The sequence below is a fragment of the Cryptomeria japonica genome, chromosome 5, assembly GCF_030272615.1.
Source record: "Cryptomeria japonica chromosome 5, Sugi_1.0, whole genome shotgun sequence".
NCBI lineage: Eukaryota > Viridiplantae > Streptophyta > Pinopsida > Cupressales > Cupressaceae > Cryptomeria > Cryptomeria japonica.
In genome coordinates, this window is record NC_081409.1 from 266,021,466 (window position 1) to 266,039,942 (window position 18,477).

At 36.4% G+C, this 18,477-nt stretch overlaps 1 protein-coding gene across 4 annotated transcripts in view; it reads left to right on the forward strand.

Annotated features, from left to right (window-relative positions):
• The first annotated feature begins 274 nt into the window (after positions 1–274).
• The window catches only part of LOC131035242 (uncharacterized), a 71,119-nt gene continuing 52,916 nt past the window's right edge, over positions 275–18,477 (forward strand). The window contains exons 1-3 of one of the 4 annotated variants that reach the window (XM_059221405.1): positions 275–485; positions 1,840–1,983; positions 2,288–2,433. The gene's annotated coding sequence lies outside the window, so the exon portion shown is untranslated. The remainder of the gene's footprint in view (positions 486–1,839; positions 1,984–2,287; positions 2,434–18,477) is intronic. The other 3 variants (XM_057966908.2, XM_057966910.2, XM_057966909.2) reach the window with 3 other exon arrangements.

Genomic DNA, 18,477 nt, shown 5'->3' on the forward strand with positions numbered 1-18,477 from the left:
CCAAATGATTCTTTAAAAACTTAAACAGTGAGAAGAAACTTAAAACAAAGGATGTCAATTAAGCACCTGTTTAGGCTCTTCTCCATGGTATGTTTTGAGAAAAATCATAACAAGCATCAATAATTTAGGCAGTCTAAGATAAGAAGACAGCATTAAATGTGACGGTTGTTGTTATAAAATAGGTGGGGGAATTCACGGTGAGCTGGGTGTCAGATGAATAACCGCAAAAATAATACCATGCCTCATCTACATTAAACTTTTTATTTAATTTTTAAAGTCCTTTTTTTGATGAACGAATCGGCGTTGCATACGCGGCAGAAAAAAAAAAATTGGAAAGAAATGAGAAATTCTCGTGACAAAATTTTAGTCAAAATTCTATAAAATGAGACGTATACGCCGGATGTTTCTTTCGTCTGAAATTTGAAGAAGAATTATGTGATGAAGACGATGTAGAGGATTTTCTTCGTCTTTGATTTCATGCTCAGGTCAGGTTTTGATCATCTTTACTGTGTAATTTGGATTATGCTTGTAAACAGAGTCTTTAGGCTGAATTGGAAGTGAATTGTTTAATTAGTTTGTCGTCAGGGATTATTAGTGTTTATTTTGGTTTGATGCTGAAAAAACTAGTGTATTTTTGCTTAATAGTGGAAGTAAATTGATGAATTTGTATGTTGTGAAGGATGATTAATGTTTTATTTTGGCTTGCAAGAGTTTGAATGCATCTGATGTATAATATTTTGAGCCGATTTTTAAAGCGCAGCGTTTTTTTTGCTAAATTTGGAAGTAAATGGAGGAAGAAATATGTTTTGATGGATGATTAGTGCTTTCGTAGCTGGCTTGATTAGATTGCAGTTGAAATGGCAGTACTGTTTTGGCTTACGTTGGGAGTAAATTGATAATATATTTTGATGGATGATTAGAGCTTATTTTGGTTGAGAAGATTCGATAACTTTTGGATTGTTGGTTTCTCTTTCTCTTTAAGTCTTAGATGGTTTGATTGTTGAAAACAGGGTGATTTTGGCTTAAATTGGAGCTGAACTGGTGAAGGAAGTGTATTTCTGTAGCTGGCAATGGTTTATTTTGGTGTAGATATTTTGAAGAATTTTGAAGTGTTGTTAGAGATTTTAATTATTAAAAGCAGAGTGCTTCTGGCTTAAATTGGCGTTTAACTGGTGAAGTAGATGAATTTCTGACGTTAATCACTGTTTAGTTTGGCCTAAATGTGATGAAGACTTTTGGAGTGTTGTTAGAGGCTTCGATTGCTGAATACAGAAAACTTTTGGCTTAAATCGGTCTCAACTGGTGAAGGAATAGTATTTCCGTGGTCAAGAATTGTTTGTTTTGGCTTATATTGGTGCCAAACTGTTTAAGAAAGTGTAGTTTTTGGTCAATAATACTAAATTTTTGCCTCAAAGGGTTGAAGACTTGTGGAATTGTGCTTGAAGGGTTATAGTTGCAGCAAAAGTGTGATTTTTGGCAAAACTTAAATTGGAAGTAAAATAGATTAAGAGGTATAACCGTATATTATGTTGACTGATTAGTGAATAATTCAGCATGAAGCGTTAAGGACTTTTGGAGTGTTAATTTTTTGTGTAAATTTTTTTAGTTGTCAAGAAAAGTAGCTTTTGCTAAAATTGGACTTAAATTGACGAACTGTATATTGTGGCCTTTGTTTTGGCACAAACAAAGAGAACTCTGTAGTTTGAAAGTTTTTTATTTTGATTATTAGAGTTTTGGGTGAGAACAGAGTGAAATTGCCTAGAATTGGATTCAAATGCCTGTGAATCCAAAACACTTCCTTTTGTTCTGACATTTCTTGTTTGGTCTGAAACATTGCAGGATTATGTTGCCTTGTTGGGAAATTGAATATTTGTGCTTGTGTGGAGCATTTAGTTTTGATTCCTGCTTGAGAGATCCTTAAATGTGAGACATTGTGCTCTCCGAAAACAATTTATTTATGTTAGGCGGACAAAGTTTCAATAGGTAAGGTCTATGATTTTGGGTAAAATTAGACTTAAAATCTGACTGGAAGGTGTTGGCTTGGTCTAGAGGCTGCTTATTTGGTCTGAAAACACTGCAATAGTTTTGTATTTTTACTCAGCGTGAGTGTTCGTGCTTCCTTGGAAAGATTGTTTTGATCTTTACATGTGTGATTATGTTTTTTGATAACAAATATTACACGCTGAATTTTAATTAAATATTTCAGTTTTCTTTTTTTTGTCGGAAAAACAGTGAAATGGACTCAAAAAAATTCCAGAGTACTTATTACGGGTCAAAACAACTGCAGGGTTTTGTATTATGACCAAATGTGAGCACTTATGTTTGTTTGGAACAACTACTTCGCTTTCCAGTTGAAAAGTTATTCAATGCGTGGGTTTATGTGTCTTACTCTTGACAACAAATATTTTGGTTTTGCCAAGAAACTCTGAATAGGTGCGATTTCTGTGTAAAAAGTATAGTGAATTTAGCTAAAATCTGATTCACAACGCTTGTGATGTTCTTATTTAAGACTACTTATATTGTCTGAAAGCATTGCACCATTTTTCTATTTTTTGCGATTGTTTTGAAAAGTTGTAATGCTTCTTGTTAGGAATGTTTGCATGTATGAAATTAAATTTCCAGGCTACTAACATTACAGGTCTACATTTTTTATCAAATTTTCTTCTTAGAAAGCAAATTTGATTTGCCCTGAAGATTGTGTATTTGATCAAAACAGAGCAGGGAACACATAATTTTATCAAGAATTTAAATATGTGTGTTTGTTTAGAACAATTATTTTGCTTCTGGCTTGATAGGTTCTACATGGGTCAAGAATCAGCAAGTTATATTTCCTTTAAAGTTGAAAATAATATTTTAGTTTCATCAACAAATTCAACTAGAGTATTGTTGCAAAAACATGGAAGTACTGAAGTCGCTTTCTCTTTTTGACAGAAAGTTAAGATTTTGTTCAATCTCTGCAATTATTTCCCCATATTAGAATTCAGTACAAAAATCAACCAGATTGCTGTCAAAATTTTCTTTTACCCTCTAAGAATGCATGGTGCTTAGTTAATTTGGGAAAAATATATTTGTACATTTGTTTGGCTATATTGTTTACTTTCGGAAAAACTTGATTTCTGGATGATGTACAATTTTCAACTTTGTAGTGAAGCCCTGATATAGTCTGAAAATTTGACTTACTAATATAAATAATAATATGCACTGGGAGGTAATTTCTAGTTACTGAAATGATTCATATGGTATCAAATAATCCTCTGAGTTTAGATTCAGGATTATAAATTCTGCTTTTACTGCATATTAGGATCTCTTTAGGGATCATTTTCCAGCAATTAGTGCATCAAGAGTGTTCAGGTGTTTTGAACTATGGAATTGCTTCTGGTTCTCGGAAGGCTATCATTCTATGTCTTCTTATGAGACTGGACTTCGATACTCAAATAATTGCGTCTCAAGTAGCCTTTGGATTGCATGAAGAAAGTATGATTGGTCTTTATAATAAAAATTGGGGTTCCTCTTGTAGGTTCACAATACATTCAGCCCTGGACCTCCATGAATAGTCAAGATTCTTGCCAAGATCACTCATGTGCAAATGCATTGTTTCTTGCCTTGAAGTTGAGATTTTGCCAGCTCTTCTAGAAGGATGTGGAGAATCAAAATTATGAGCAATGTGCTCTTCAACTGGTTATGAGAAAGCTAGCAGAGCTGATGACCCAAATTTTAGATTCAGGATTATAATTTCTGGTTTTACTGCATATTAGGATCTCTTTAGGGATCATCTTCCAGCAATTAGTGCATCAGGACTCAGGAGTGTTCAGGTGTTTTGAAGTATGGAATTGCTTCTGGTTCTCAGAAGGCTATCATTGTATGTCTTCTTATGAGACTGGACTCCGATACTCAAATAATTGTGTCTCAAGTAGCCCTTTGGATTGCATGAAGGAAGAAAGATTGGTCTTTATAATAAAAATTGGGGATCCTCTTGTAGGTTCACAAGACATTCAGCCCTGGACCTCCATGAATAGTCAAGATTCTTGCCAAGGATACTCATGTGCAAATCCGTTGTCTCTTGCCTTGAAGTTGAGATTACGCTAGCTCTTCTAGAAGGATGTGGAGAATCAAAATTTTGACCAATGTGCTCTTCAACTGGTTATGAGAAAGCTAGCAGAGCTGATGACCTAAATTTTTCATTTTAAATGTCTATGAGCATCTATGTAAAGGCTGCTAAAGGGAGTCTAGCACATGCCTTGTCTCATGTTACACTTCCAATATGTAAGCTAAAACTGAATATTATTCCTCACTTATTTGGTGCAATGTACCCTCATAAGGTATAAGCAATTTTGTTGTTACTATAGACCAAAGTTTGAATACTCAGACTCGCCACAAACTCGGCAAACCAAAAAATTGGACTCGGACTCGAACTCGGACTCATGAAAGACTCGCGAAAGGACCCGGTAAAAAAAAAAACCATAGTTTTACAAAAAAGCATAAAGAAATTAATGCATTTAGAGAACACACCAGCCATAATTGAAACATTACACATGCCATATGATCTCCAAACACTCAATATTTGAAATTTCATCATTCATACTCAGTTTCAAACTTTAAAATGTATAATAGTATCATAAGTTTATAAATGTCTACAAAATTACATATAATGATATGTCCAAATGTATGTGAAAAACAACAATGAACAAACTAAAGAGAAGACTACATCTTCCTCTTTGTTCTCCTAATATAGCTCAATTTTTTAGGCCTTGAGCTAGTAGTAGTAGCAGTAGGTGTTGAGGTATCTAAATGGTGAGATAATTCTTCCTCTAAATCTTTGTCCTCATCTTTGTCCTCATCTGCATCCTCCTCCATTTCATCCAATATTGCTCCTTCTGCTTCTTGTGCTGCTCCTCTCTCTATTTCTGCAAGTTCTTCTTCGGTAAGGAGGACATCATCACCATCATTTTATTTATTGACGGTCCAATCACCATATGGATCAATATCATCCAAGTCAATGGCCTCATGTGAAACACCCTTCACTTTTCTAACTCAAAGGTGGAGGTTGTACCAAACGAAGACAAGATCATTCAGGCGCTTTTGTGTCAATCTATTTCTCTTATTTGTGTGAATGCTCTTAAATACACTCCAATTCCATTCACACCCAGAAGCACTGCATGGCCGAGACAAAACACGGATGGCTATCTTTTGAAGATTAGGCGTGCTAGCACCATAAATCTACAAAAAACATTTAGAAATATTAGAATTGAGAAAAAAATGTAACAATCAAGTTTGTAGTTTTTTCCTTGCAGTATTGAACTAAATTTTTTACCTGGTTGTTGTTTTCCTCTCCTATCAATTTGTTGTTGTGAAGAGAAGAGTCTCCCCTCTGCGCTCTTTTAGATCTTGAACAATGAACATTTCCAAATTCATAAATAGATAGTCAAAGTGTCAAACTCAATGATGAACATTTCCAAATTCATAAATAAAGATATAGCAAATGTCAAATCTCACCTCCAACTCAACACGAACCTTATCTCTCAACTCAGGATCAGGTGCCATCTTATCAATGCATGCAACAACAACTGCCATGACCTCATCAGCCCTAAATGAATCAGAGGAGTAGAATTTTGGGTTCAAGAAGTAGGCGAAGGCATGTATTGGTTGGTGGAGTTGATTTGTCCACCTACAATCAATGATGCGCCAAAGGATTTCACATTTTCTTGTATTTCCGCGATAATAATGTGAAATGGCCTCTTTGGCCCTATCCATGGCCTCATAAATTAAACCCATTGGCATGCCCTCTCCATCCACCATACGAAGAACCCTTACCAAAGGTTTTGTCACCAAAAATGAAAACAAATTTTAAATTAGTACAAAATTATCCCCTAAAAAATAAAATCAGCAAATAGATTATCTTGTATAAAGTTTACGTTTGTGTTTGTTACTTACCACAATCAACTCCTCTCCACTTTTGGTGAACCTTTCATAAAAAAAATGCTTACAATCTTCTCTGCTTCAGGTCTTTTGGAGTATACAGACTCCAACCAAGCATCAGACACAAACATCTGCTTAAAATGAGGAATGACACCAAGAATGCTCTGCAAAGTGAGGAAGTAGCTAGCAAATCATGTCACTCTAGGTCACACAAGGTCCTTGCCATTTGTGTGTTATTTCATCAAAGCAAAGACCCAAGTATGGTTGTAGATGAATTTGGTGACACTTTTTGCATCTTCAACCACTTTTTCATCCATCCAATCTTCCCAATGTACTCTAACAAGTCCAAGCAATGTGTAGTACAAGTACTCCATGTAATTGTAGGACGCCTCTCCATAAGCATTCTACCTGCAAATACATATGCAGTTGCGTTGTCCGTGATAATTTGGACAGCATTCTCAACTCCAACTTCCTGAATCACCTCATCCAATAGATTACACAAAGTGTCTGCATTTTTAATTTCATTTGAGGCATCTAAAGACTTTAGGAATACCATTGAACCATTTGAAGCCACCAAGAAGCTGAGAAGAGCCCTCTTACATCCATCTATCCATCCATCCGATAAAATGCTGCATCCTTTTCTCCTCCAAAATTTTTTCTAATTGTCAACCACAACTTGTATATTTCTTACAGCTTGCTCTAGCAATAGCCCACCGAAGTCATGACCTATTGGGGCCTTAAACCGCTTACCTACAACTGTAAATGCATTAACCAAACCTTTCCAATACACATTGTTTGCCGCATTGAAAGGTATATTATTGTAAAACCAAAGTTTGTTGCTGCTATCTTTGCTTGTTCATGCTTCTCTCTATTCCATCCTATACCTTTAAGTGAAGGTTGTGCTCCTATAACATTGTGTGGAACAAAAAAATTAGGGTGTGATCTAATAGGAGTGCCACTAGCCTCACCCTCATTGTCACCAAAAGATGAAAGTGATTGACATAAATTTGGGTTTCCACAACCATGAGTGTGACCAAGGGGACCCAAAGAGGACAATGTGGGATTCATTGCAGCTGCCACGACTTCTTTTGTTTTTTGCCTTTCTTCCTTTTGCATATCATGCTCAGCAAGAAGGGCCTTCATCTCTCTAATAATCTCCGGAGTTGATTTGGGGCATATCTCCACGCTATCCAGGTATTTGTGCAAGGTGGTATTTTAATCTGTTGATTCCACTAGTCATCCATTTCATACATTCGGTGCAACCTCCCCCTTTTTGTTTCTTGGCATCCCATACTTCCATGCTTTGTCTTTTTGTCTTCCTGGCCTTGGGGTTGCCCTTGCAGTTGAACTTGCCATTGCTATTTTAACATGAAAAAATAAAATAAAACAAGGTTTTGTAGAAAATCAACAAAAAAAATGATAATGAATCATTTGGAAAAAATAGCATTCGAAAACAAGGAAAAAATATAAGGAAATAATTTAGGAAGGGAAATAGAAATTTTTTGGCAGCATATCCCCTTGTTTTTCAAGATTTTTTTGATTTTCAAAACATGGAAATGAAAAAAAAGAGAGGAAAAATCCTTACCTAGATCTCTTTTGCTGTTTTAATCTTGTTTCCTCTCCTCCTTCAAACCCTACAAACCTATTTTCAATAAGCAACAATGCCAAATGAGTGAAAAAAGAAAAAAAAAACCACTTTAAACCGTGGCTGGGTGACGCGAGTCCATGTAAAAAACTCGTGCGAGTCCATTGAAAAAAATCACGAGTCTTTTGTTAGGACTCAGCTCGTGGGTCCTTGGCAAGTCGACTCGGCCTGCCAATGGACTCGCAAGTCTGTGGCAAGTCTGGCGAGTTTTAAAACTATGGGCATAGACTGTTGATTATTGAAAACCAAAGAAAACACTCTAGGGAAAGTGTTGTACAACATCTTGGGAAATGAGCAATCAATATCAACCAATAATACAATGTTTATTTTTTTGGTTGGCTCTAAATCTTTTGGAAATTCAAATTTGAATCCTTTCCCTCTCAAAATCTTCCCTAGATGTTTAGAGAGATTCACTTCACACACAATTTGTTTACTAGCAATGCAAGCGCCTAGGAGGAGAAATTTGACGAGTTGACTTAAAGGAAAGTTGGAAATAAGACTGGGGAAAGTTTCAAATTTCATGAGACACCTTTGAAGCCATATTTTTATCCTCAATCCATGCGCCCATGTGAAGGAAGAGTTTTAAGTCAAAGAGAAACTTGTAGGTCACCCAAAAGTGTGCATGTCCTAGTTCTTGCATTGTAGGAGTCCTATTTGAAATGTTGCATGTTACTTTGACTCGTATAGAAGGATGGTGCACATTCATGATCTCATGCAATTTTATTTGGGTGCCACATTGGAGGAGTTGTATTCCTTGATTTTCTCTCATGCTCATTGTTTGGAAGTTTCAACTTGAAAGATCTTCTTACTTATATCTAATTTTTTAGAAATAGACAAAGGTTAAGGTTGGAATGGAAGGAAAGAGAGATTATTCATTTTTCTTACTGGTTGTAATGCCCCCTTTTCCGCTCTAGTTTGTTTTGGGGTCTGTTGGCCAATTCTGAGACCCGTTGGTCAGTCAGAGGCATAATTAGGGTTTCTTTTTTTCTAGGAGGATGTTTCGACATTTTTGGTGGCCTGCATGTTGGAGTTTGTTAGTTTGGGTTTTGGATTCCTTTTGGGTTCTCGGAAAGCTTCGCAATGATGGTACATGCATAGCAAGCAGCGGAGTTTGACACACTTACTATTTTTAGTAAGTGGAGGCGAGAGCAGCTTATTTCTTTGGGTTTTTCTGGGTTTTCAAAGAGCTTCACGATAGTGTAACATGCAAATGAATCTGAATACTTTTTCCAGACTTACTATTTTTAGTAAGTTGTGACAACTACTTAGAATGTGGTAAAAATCACTTTGGAAACACTTACTATTTTTAGCAGTGTGCTTTTATAGTAAGTACTATTTTTGGCAATTCTATTTTTGGCGGGTTGTTGTGGTTCAGTTCAGAAGCTATGGCAAGCAGTGCATTTTTCAAGATTCTAGCCTTCAGATTATTTTGAGTAGTATTCAGTATATGACAATTAAAGTATTTTTTAATACTTTATTATTTTCCCCTTGGACTAGGCGTAAATGGTGTATGACATAAAGGGGGTCGATTTGATATTTAATTTATCAACTTATAGCCTAAGTTTGGATGCACATGGAGGTATTTTTCATTAAAAAGGATTATGACTTTACAATATATTTGATATTTGCTTAAGGGAGAAATACATTGTTGCTAAATAAAATATTTAAAAAGTCATCTTCCTAAGTTTATGTTGAGCGCTCACTTATTATATTATTGGCAATTTTAATAAAGTGACTCATCTATGCACTTGGGCTATTTGGGAAGGAGATGGAATAAAATGAAATGAAAGGCAAATTAAAAGAAATTTGAATGTTAGTGTTTAATCCCATATTGGAGGGAAAGGAAGTTCGATTTGGAGAGAAGATTATAAATAAAGGCCTTGGGCTCTCATTTTGGGTATCCATGAATATTATAACGAAGTGTTGTCGGAATGCTGATTGAATGCTTCGAGGATCGTCTCCTCCTAGATTGAATGCTTGGCTTCTCGCTTGAAAGATAGCGACTAGTTGAGATTTGGGACTGTTCTTCACTCAAAAGAATGGATGGATTCATTTCAAGTGTGTGTTCGAGTTTTCCTGTTTTTGAAGTGTTGTGTGTGTGTTCCAGGTTGCTGGTTTCGGTGTAGCTGTAGCTTATTTTCGTTCATATCTCTTTGTCCGGGTGTCACCTCATTTTGGGTAGTGGCTCATTTTCTTCCTATGCCCCAGGCAATCATTCTTGTAAGTTTGTAGTGCCTAATTTTGTGTATTCATTTTTATAATGCAAATCGTACCTCTACCCTAGCCGTGCCATGTTGGGCTGCCTGGGAATGTGCGCAAGAATTCATTTGGGGGTATTTGATGCAGTTTGTTGGGTCTAACTTAATCGCTTGTCTTATATCTTTCATTTGCAACTGCCTTGGGGTCATTCCGTTGAGTGTGGGCAAAGTTGTGAGCATTTTGGTGAGTTCTTAGGTTGCTGGTCTGCGTTTTTCCAACATGTGGTTTAGTATTTTCAGAGTTTGAAATTGTTAGTGTGGAGAGTGTTCTTGGTGTGGTTGGTCTGTGTTGGTTTTGGGATTGTATATCTTATTATTTGCAGCTACTGGACTTGTTATCAGCACTTGATTTACCATTCATATTCATCTTGTAATGTTGGTTAGTAGTACTAACAACAAGTTTCTTGATTATTCTTAGTCACACTGCATAAGTGGAAGAGGTTGGCTTTGCCGCCTATCTCTTGGACAGCGATATCTCATGATCGGAAAATCCATAATATGCATTGTAAAGCTGATTAGTAGTACTAACAGCTATCTATTTATGGATTGTTGCTCAGGACCCACTGAATAAGTGGAAGAGGCTGGCTTGCCACCTTTCTTTTATTATTGTAACATTGTCCTCCCGTTGAGTAAGCGGTTGAGTAGATTGCAATTCCATTTTCAATCTTCCCACTAGATAAGTGGTCGAGTGATTGTTGCTATTTGCAGTTCCTTGTAATCTTGTAATTGGTTGGTTGCACCGCCAAACTACTGTGGAAGTTCTATCACCCGCTGGATAAGCGGAAGGGGCTGGCTTGCCGCCCAGTATTGTACTTTGCATTGTAATTTCTAGCAAATCATTGAGCTAACGATCCCCTTATCACCGTATGCTCTCACCTTCCCACATTGGGCTCTTGGTGATCAGAAAATGGAAGGGTTACTTTCAGCAGTGTTTTTGATTATCATTTTCTAATCCTAACGGGTGCTTGTGGTGCTTGTAATTGGAAAAAAATGGAAAAAAATTAAGAGGAATATTTCACTGGTTTAAGGTGTATAATTAGACTTTGAGGGTCAATGTGCAGGTAAAGAAGCTCTTGGGTGAAGACTATGCCAAAATCCCAAAAGACTAGTGCCCAGACTTCCATTCTATTGCTAAATAATGTTGTTTTGTGTCAAATGTAGGTTTCTAAGAGGAAGTTTAAATCTTTTGTAAATCAGTTTCGCAAGGGTTAATGCCACCAAAATTTCCTTATGAGGACTTGATGTAAACTCTTCTGTCAATGATAGTGAAAATCAACACGTTTCCTATATAGTTTGCTTGTGAATTATCAACCAAACTTAATTAGTTTTGAGAGTATGTGAAAAATAATTCTTTTATGTTTTAAAATGGTAAATTAAATGGCTATAAGGATCTCCAAATCCTGATACAATACAGAATGCATGGATGTGAAAGGTCCTTAATTGGGGTATGAAATTTCAGCCTGTAAAAACTACATTCAGTGACTAGTTTTACAGCATTTTGTTCTTCAAAGTTTGGTATAGGTGTAGAGTCCCTCAGTTCATTTTGTGAGGCATTGTAAAGAATGTTTTAATTCTGTAAGAGTTTTGTGATTTGTTACTCCAAAGGAAAGGTCACCATTTAGTTGGTTCCCTACCCTATATTTTATTAAATGGTATCAAAACTAGTTTCGATCCTGTGGTATTAGAATGTGTATGTCGAAATATTGGAAAAAAAAAACGTGTTGGGTAGAGGGTATATCTAGTGGTCTGAAAACCTATTTGTTAATGAGTGGGTTTGAATAGGGGTGAAATTTCTCCCATCCAAACTAAAATAATGTTTAAAAACATTTGTTAAACAGAGAACCAAAAAGATGGTTTGCAGTCCACCAAACTCAACTAGAGGGTGTTTAGATAAAACTAGAATATTGTGCCACAAAGGTAGTGTTGTGACGTTTTCACACATCGCCCCATTACAAATGGCTTTGTGTTTTGGGTCCTTTTGCGGCGGTCTCGTCAGTCTCTCTTCTTTGTAAGTGTTTGGGGGTCAGTTGATTAAGTCTGCTTTTCGTTTGAATGATTTTGGCCAAGTCTAGGATCTGGGGTTTTATCCTTCGGCCCTATATTTTAGGGGTTTCTTTTAGGGTTTTGGAAAAATTGAACATAGAATTGGAATCAGGCCCCTTTAAGGAACCTCCAAGTAAAATTTGAGCAAATTCGGAGCAACTTTCTATTTTTAGAAAGTTCCTATTTTTTAGGGATTTTACTATCCCGGAATGTCTTCATTTTGCCAAAAATCAAACTTTATATTTTTGTTTTGGGCTCTAACTCTGTCATTTTGAAAAGTTTCTATTTTTGGAAAGTTCGTTTGTGACGGGTCCCTATAGGCAGATGATGAAGACTAAGCATTCCTGAAGAATCTGTCCAAATCCGGAAAGTCAAAAGCAGACAGGATCAATTAAAAATAGCTAAGTGTTGGCATCCATTCCTGAAGTGGAAAGTGATAAACAATAATCAAAGTCTAGTAGAGTCCACTTCATATCCTCAAAATGGCATTTCAATCTAGAAAGCATCCCGAATTGGCTTAAGCCAAGAAAGCAAGAGGAAAAATCCTTCATCAAACTCAAAATTCACCTAAGTGGAGGAGTTTGGCATCAAGGAAGGATAAAATGTTGAAATTCCTTCCACAGGGCAAAACAACGCCCATGAGAGAGATAGGGTGCTAAAATCACCTATGCAAGGAATGATTCAAAAAGGTGAAATTCCACCTCTATGTGGAATTACCGCCCAAAGTGTGTCTAGGGCGCTAAAGGAGACATGCCATGGAAAGCTTTGAAAATGCAAAATTCCATGTGTAGGAGAAAATAGTGCCTAGCTAAGGATGAAGGCGCCAAAATCATTGAGTCATGGAGAACTCCCGAAGCAAGGTAAAATCCTTCACCAACATGAAATTGCACCCTAAAAGGAGGATAGGCGCTAAAACCTTAGGGTCATGGAAAACACTCAAAAACTCCAAATTCCCTCTCCAAGAAGAAGGTGAGGTGCCAAAGTTGTGTTGACAAGGAAAGTGCCAAAACCTCAAATTCCATGCCTCATGCAAAAATCCGCCCAAGGAAGTCATAGGGCACCAAATCCATGGAGGCATGGAAAAATGCGAAATGAAGGAATTCCACGCCATAGTCAAAATAGTGCCCAAGGGAGTAGAAGGGCGCTAGGAATGAGGTGCCATGGAAAACTTTAAATTTGATGAATTCCTCCAAATCAAATTCCATCCATGCTAGAGGTAGGATTCAAAAAAATCAGATGGCTAAGAATGAAATGTTGAATTCCTCCACAAAGTGAAATCCACGCCCATGCATAGGGAAGGGCGCCAAAGTTCAAGCGAGTCAAGGAAGAACTTCGAAGGGTAAAATTCCTCCTTCATGTACAAGTAGTGCCCAGGTGAATGGAAGGGCGCTAAAATGCCCAAGCCATGGAAAATGTGCAAAGGATGAATTCCTTCATAGGGCCAGTTCAACGCCCAAGTTCAAAGGCAGGTAAGGAAAGTTTTGAAGGTAATGAAATATCTCCTCCAAGGTGATTCCACGCCCAAGTACATTGGAAGACTCCAAATTCAAGTTGCCATGGATAAGTCCAAAATGGATGGAATTTTCTCCATGACCAAGATTCCATATCCAAGTTGAAAAATTGAAGAAATCTTCTAAGGCATGTAAAATTCAAGGGTCAAGGAATGGAATGAAAAGCAAGGAATCCCCTCGGAAGCTTTTTTAAAAATTTCCATTTTTAGCCACCAAATCTCATCAGAATTCAAATTTTTTTGCAGATTTGGACTCGTGAGAGATTTCCCTCTCTCCTGGACTTGGGTCCTAAATTTTAAGAAAGTTCCTAAAAAATAGATGGCAAAAAAGCGTGGAAAATCTCGTCCAGAACAAGGAAAGTCGAGCCAAGTGCATGGATAAGGTGAATCTCGAGAGAATCCTCCAAATTTCCCTCCAAAAGTAAAAAATGGAAGGTTGATGAATTGTGGCGGCGCATTTACTGCTGGAATATTTTGACTTAGTGGCATCCCGGTGAACGCATGTTGAATGCATGAGGAATCTTTTTGCATGTAGTCGTCATCTTAATGATTTTATCACAGATTCTTTTTGCATGCAGTCGTTGCATGAAGAATGATGGGCATTTATGTTTGCATGGGGAATATTTGTGGTATTTTGGGTAAATTTGATGTGATGGGGTGCATTTAATGCACAAATGGATGCCATTTTTGGGCTTATTGAATAAATTGTATATGGGCATGATGGGTTTTAATTGTTGATTCCCACCTTGTTGCATCTTGAGTGGAGAATCTTTTAGGGTGAAATCCTAATTAGGGTTTGCGTGTGTTCATGGCCCAAGGCCTATATAAAGGGGTAACCCCCCTCATTTGTAAGGGAGGAGAGATTGTTGTCATAGATTGTTGCTAAGAGTTTTTGCAGCAAACACTTAATACATTGTTCTATTGTTGGTGTGTTCTTGTGTTGTTTTGAAGCTCGCATGGTCTCTCTCTCTTCATATAGATTAGATTTTCTTTCATGTTGTTAGATGAACTAGATTTGATAGGGTTGCTTGTTGTAGAGTTCGTGCTCATACTTTTGGTGTGCAGCTGATTGTTGCATACTGTGCAAAGTTAGCCTGAGCCTTCGTTATATGTGTATGCTTAGCCTTGATTATCAATGGAGATTGTTCGATTTGATGGTTTCCATTGGTGATTTGAAAATCCTTAACACACCCTCTGAAGATTGCACCGCCTTCGTGTAGTTGTGTTTAGCTGGCGAAGCGATGCGTGGTTGGATTTTGCATGAGTGATCTCGTCTCCTTATTCGTGGGATTAGATTAGTCTTAGCTGAGTTTAATAAACTCTTCACTCATTTACTTTCCGCATATTTTAAACACCCCAAAAAATCCAAAAATAGAGCTTTCATTGCAAATCATTCACATAGAAATCCTTGAACCCGCAAGTTTGTTAATATTTTCTGTGAGGATACATAAGGCCCCTTGGGTTAACAACAAACCCATCAACTAACTGAGTCTCGTCCATGCGTGAAAGGAACCTTGAGATTAGCCGTTTGATCTTTCTTTGCAATCAGCATACGGTCTGATTTTAAACAAGAGAGAGTGAAGTGACCATTGGAAACTTTATTCTGTGTTCGGCGTAGTGCTAAAAAACATGTCAACATGGGAGGATACTAGAAAACAAAGTATTATGAAATAAATTGACATACCAAGACTGGAAACATACAAAACTATTTATAGGGAGAAAACTAAAAACCTTTAGGCATTAAAATATTGTTTTAGAAATTCTCCATCCATTGGTAACAAGACAATTTCTCTAGTCAAACTCTATAGCCTAAAAGTATTGTCACCTATAATCACAAATATTTAAAGGGGAACCAGCCAAAGAGAAGCAAACTCACCATGGTCTCTTTTCTTTAAATGAGATTAATTCCAAAGCAACATTAGATAAAATTTCTAAAAGCTTTGAATTGGGCTCTTTTATCAAACCATCTCTTCACTAACCCTTGGTGCTTGTTGAAATGTTGAATGGTTGTATCTCTTTTCTCTTCTAGTTGCAATAAGTCAAGGAACTAAGCTTATGTCTTAGCATTAGACCCTATGTAGTCTTTCATAAATCGTAGGCTAAGAATCATAAGGTTTATCAAGAAAATAGACCTTTCCATAAACCATATGGCAGGGTGATGTTCCTAAATAGGTGTAAATTCTTACTCTATCAAACCAAAGGGCATATTTCAAAATGTTGCACCAATCATGGGGATTCTTGTCAAGACTTTGTTAATTACTTTTAGAAGATTTTAATTTGCAAACTCGCATTGCCTTGGGGTTAATAGTTAGGGTAAAATCTTAGAATTACCTTATTCTCAATCAACCACTCAGTTATTGTAAAAAAAAGAAAGCAGGGTGGTTATCACATAGTAGAGCATTAAGGCATCCCAAATCTGGTTACCACACATTCTTCTAGAAACTCGATCACCCACCTTAGTAGTACGATTCCCAAGTGTTGTGCTTCACTCCATTGTGTATAGTAATCCATCACCATCAAAATGAACTTTTTGCCAACTAAAAAATTTGGATTGATTGATTTGATGAAGTCTAATCTTCACTATATGGAGGGTTGAACTTCAATTACTAGTTGAAAAGGCATATAAGGATTTTCTCTCTGTGAGTAGAGACTTTGAAGATGTGTAGCTTATAGTACCCAACTCTTAATATTTCTTTGTTGCATTGTATATGATGGCATTACTGGGTCATTGGTAGAGAAAGAAACAAAAAAAACCATTCTTTTTGGAAGTAGTGAATCAAGAGCGAAGAGTTGGAGACGGACAAAGAAAAAAAGAAGAAAAAGCTATTGCAGTTTTTGAGGAAGTTGTGATGGCAGACAAGTAAGGAATTTGAAGAGAATAATGTATGAAGACACCTACCGATTGGATGACTATGAAAAGGCATCGACATGTGAATCATCACAAATTATAAATGTAATATAAGTTAGTAAATAGGAAGGGGTGGAGGCTGCGTAGTAAAAGGAAGATATTGGCCAAGGAAAAGTGTGGGCTGAGAAGGTGTGTGGGTAGCGACCCAAGAGAAGTGTGGGGGCTACGGGAGAGGAGAGGTGTTGCGATTAGTCAAATCGTAGGGGAAGAAAACAAATGAATTGGCAAAGAGTTGGATTCAAATACTCATCAAATCAAATTGTAGGGGGCTTTAGAGAGTAGAACCGGCCCAAATTAGGAGAGTTGAGATTGGCCTTAAAGACACAGAACTAGCAAAGGTGCCTAAGAGGGAAAAGTGAAGTGAAAGCCAACAAGGTGTGAGAGAGGGTGGAAACAAATGTATTTATGAAGGTAAAAATATGTAGAGCTTAGATTCAAAATGAAGGAGAAGCTAAGTGTTAGAGACACAATTGAAGGCCATGTAATGTAGTTGTTGTTTTGAAATTTGTTTGATTAAACTTGTTTCTTGTTGTCTTGCAATTTGTGTTTTGTCTGAGTGGAGAGCCTTGCATTTGTTTAATTGTCTCAAATGGAGTAGTGAGTAGTGTTTTGCAGAGCAAAGGGAGTACCCTCTTGCATCAATTCTTAGAAAAAAAGTGATATTGTCCATGCAGATGCTACTGCACTCGCCATTGAGGCCTTTGAAGTAAATATCCATGGTATGTTGAAAATCAATTTCTACATTAATAAGATTGAAAGGAATTTAGCAATAAGAAAAGGTTCCCCACTTAGTGGTGAAGTTTGTCTTGAGTATGTATTTATAGTCCACCATGAGACATTATCTACAAACCATTCACTATCTATATTACATGATCGAAGGTTGGAATTGGGTAGTTGTTCTTGTTTGATGCTTTATTTAAATTCTGGAGATCCATGTGAAGGCAAATTTCACCTTTCTTCCTACACATCAGCACTAGGTTCACTACCCATGTAGATTCTGACTGGAAAGATGATCTGAGCTAACTGTTGGGTCATAAAACTGTTTCTCCACAATCCTAGAACATAATATTACCTTCAAGTGTAGGGGGTGTTAATGTTTGTAGCTTGAGTTGAATGATCATTTAGAATACATATAATATATGTTGATTAATAATAGTATATTATTATGCTATATTATTATATTATTATTAATCATATAAAATTTAATATTCAATATTAATCTATTATATTATTCTAAATTAATAATTGATTGATGAAACATTATAATATTGATTAAATTATTATAATTAAAGGAGAGACATGTCCGTTCAAGGACATGCCTCTCCAAAGGAATATATATAGTATAATGTTATTCAATTTGAGAATACATAGAATTCCAAGAATGCAAGTATCAAATTGAATTAGATATATACATTAAAGTACATCCAATAAAACCTGGGAAAATCAACATGGTATCAGAGCTCAGGCCTGTGAAGTTTAATTTGGAGGTTGGAGAGGGTTGAAGAATTCAGTTTTTTTAGAATTTTCAGTCTGAAATATGCCATTGCACGGCCCTTGGTTGGCCTCAAAATGAGGACTATAATATATGGATGGAAAGATCTGTGTTCCTAGTTTTCAAATATGTTTATCTCATCAAATTTGATTCAGTTTTGTGCAAGATATGATGACTTTGGTGCAGGTCACTTGAAACCCTACCTAGGGTTAGCAGTTTTGGGAAAAATGTCATAACTTATGTTTTAACCGTTGGATCTGGCTATAACTTGGAGGAAATTTTTGTAATTAGATTTTCTAACATCTCACCGAAGAGATTGATAAATTTGGTAAATTGCAAAAGTTATTAATGACTGTGTGTGGCAGATAATAATGAAAGTGTTGATCAAAATTATGAAAATGTTCTACATCATTCAAAGGGAATTATGATGAGAGATGATTTATGCGTGATATTTCTTATATGGGCTCACCTTATGAAAGGAAATGTTTTAAACTTAAGATAAGTATTCCATGTTTTATTAAGGCACATGAATTATTGAGTTTGTAATTTATGCTATAATATTGGCTAGTAAAATCTGTTAATGTATTAGTAGCTTCTCCAAGATAAGATTCTCCTAACTCTCTACTCTGTTATTAGCTTACTTATTCATGCTTTATGTTTATCAAACTATAACATTGATCATAATTATGCTATTGATATTGGATA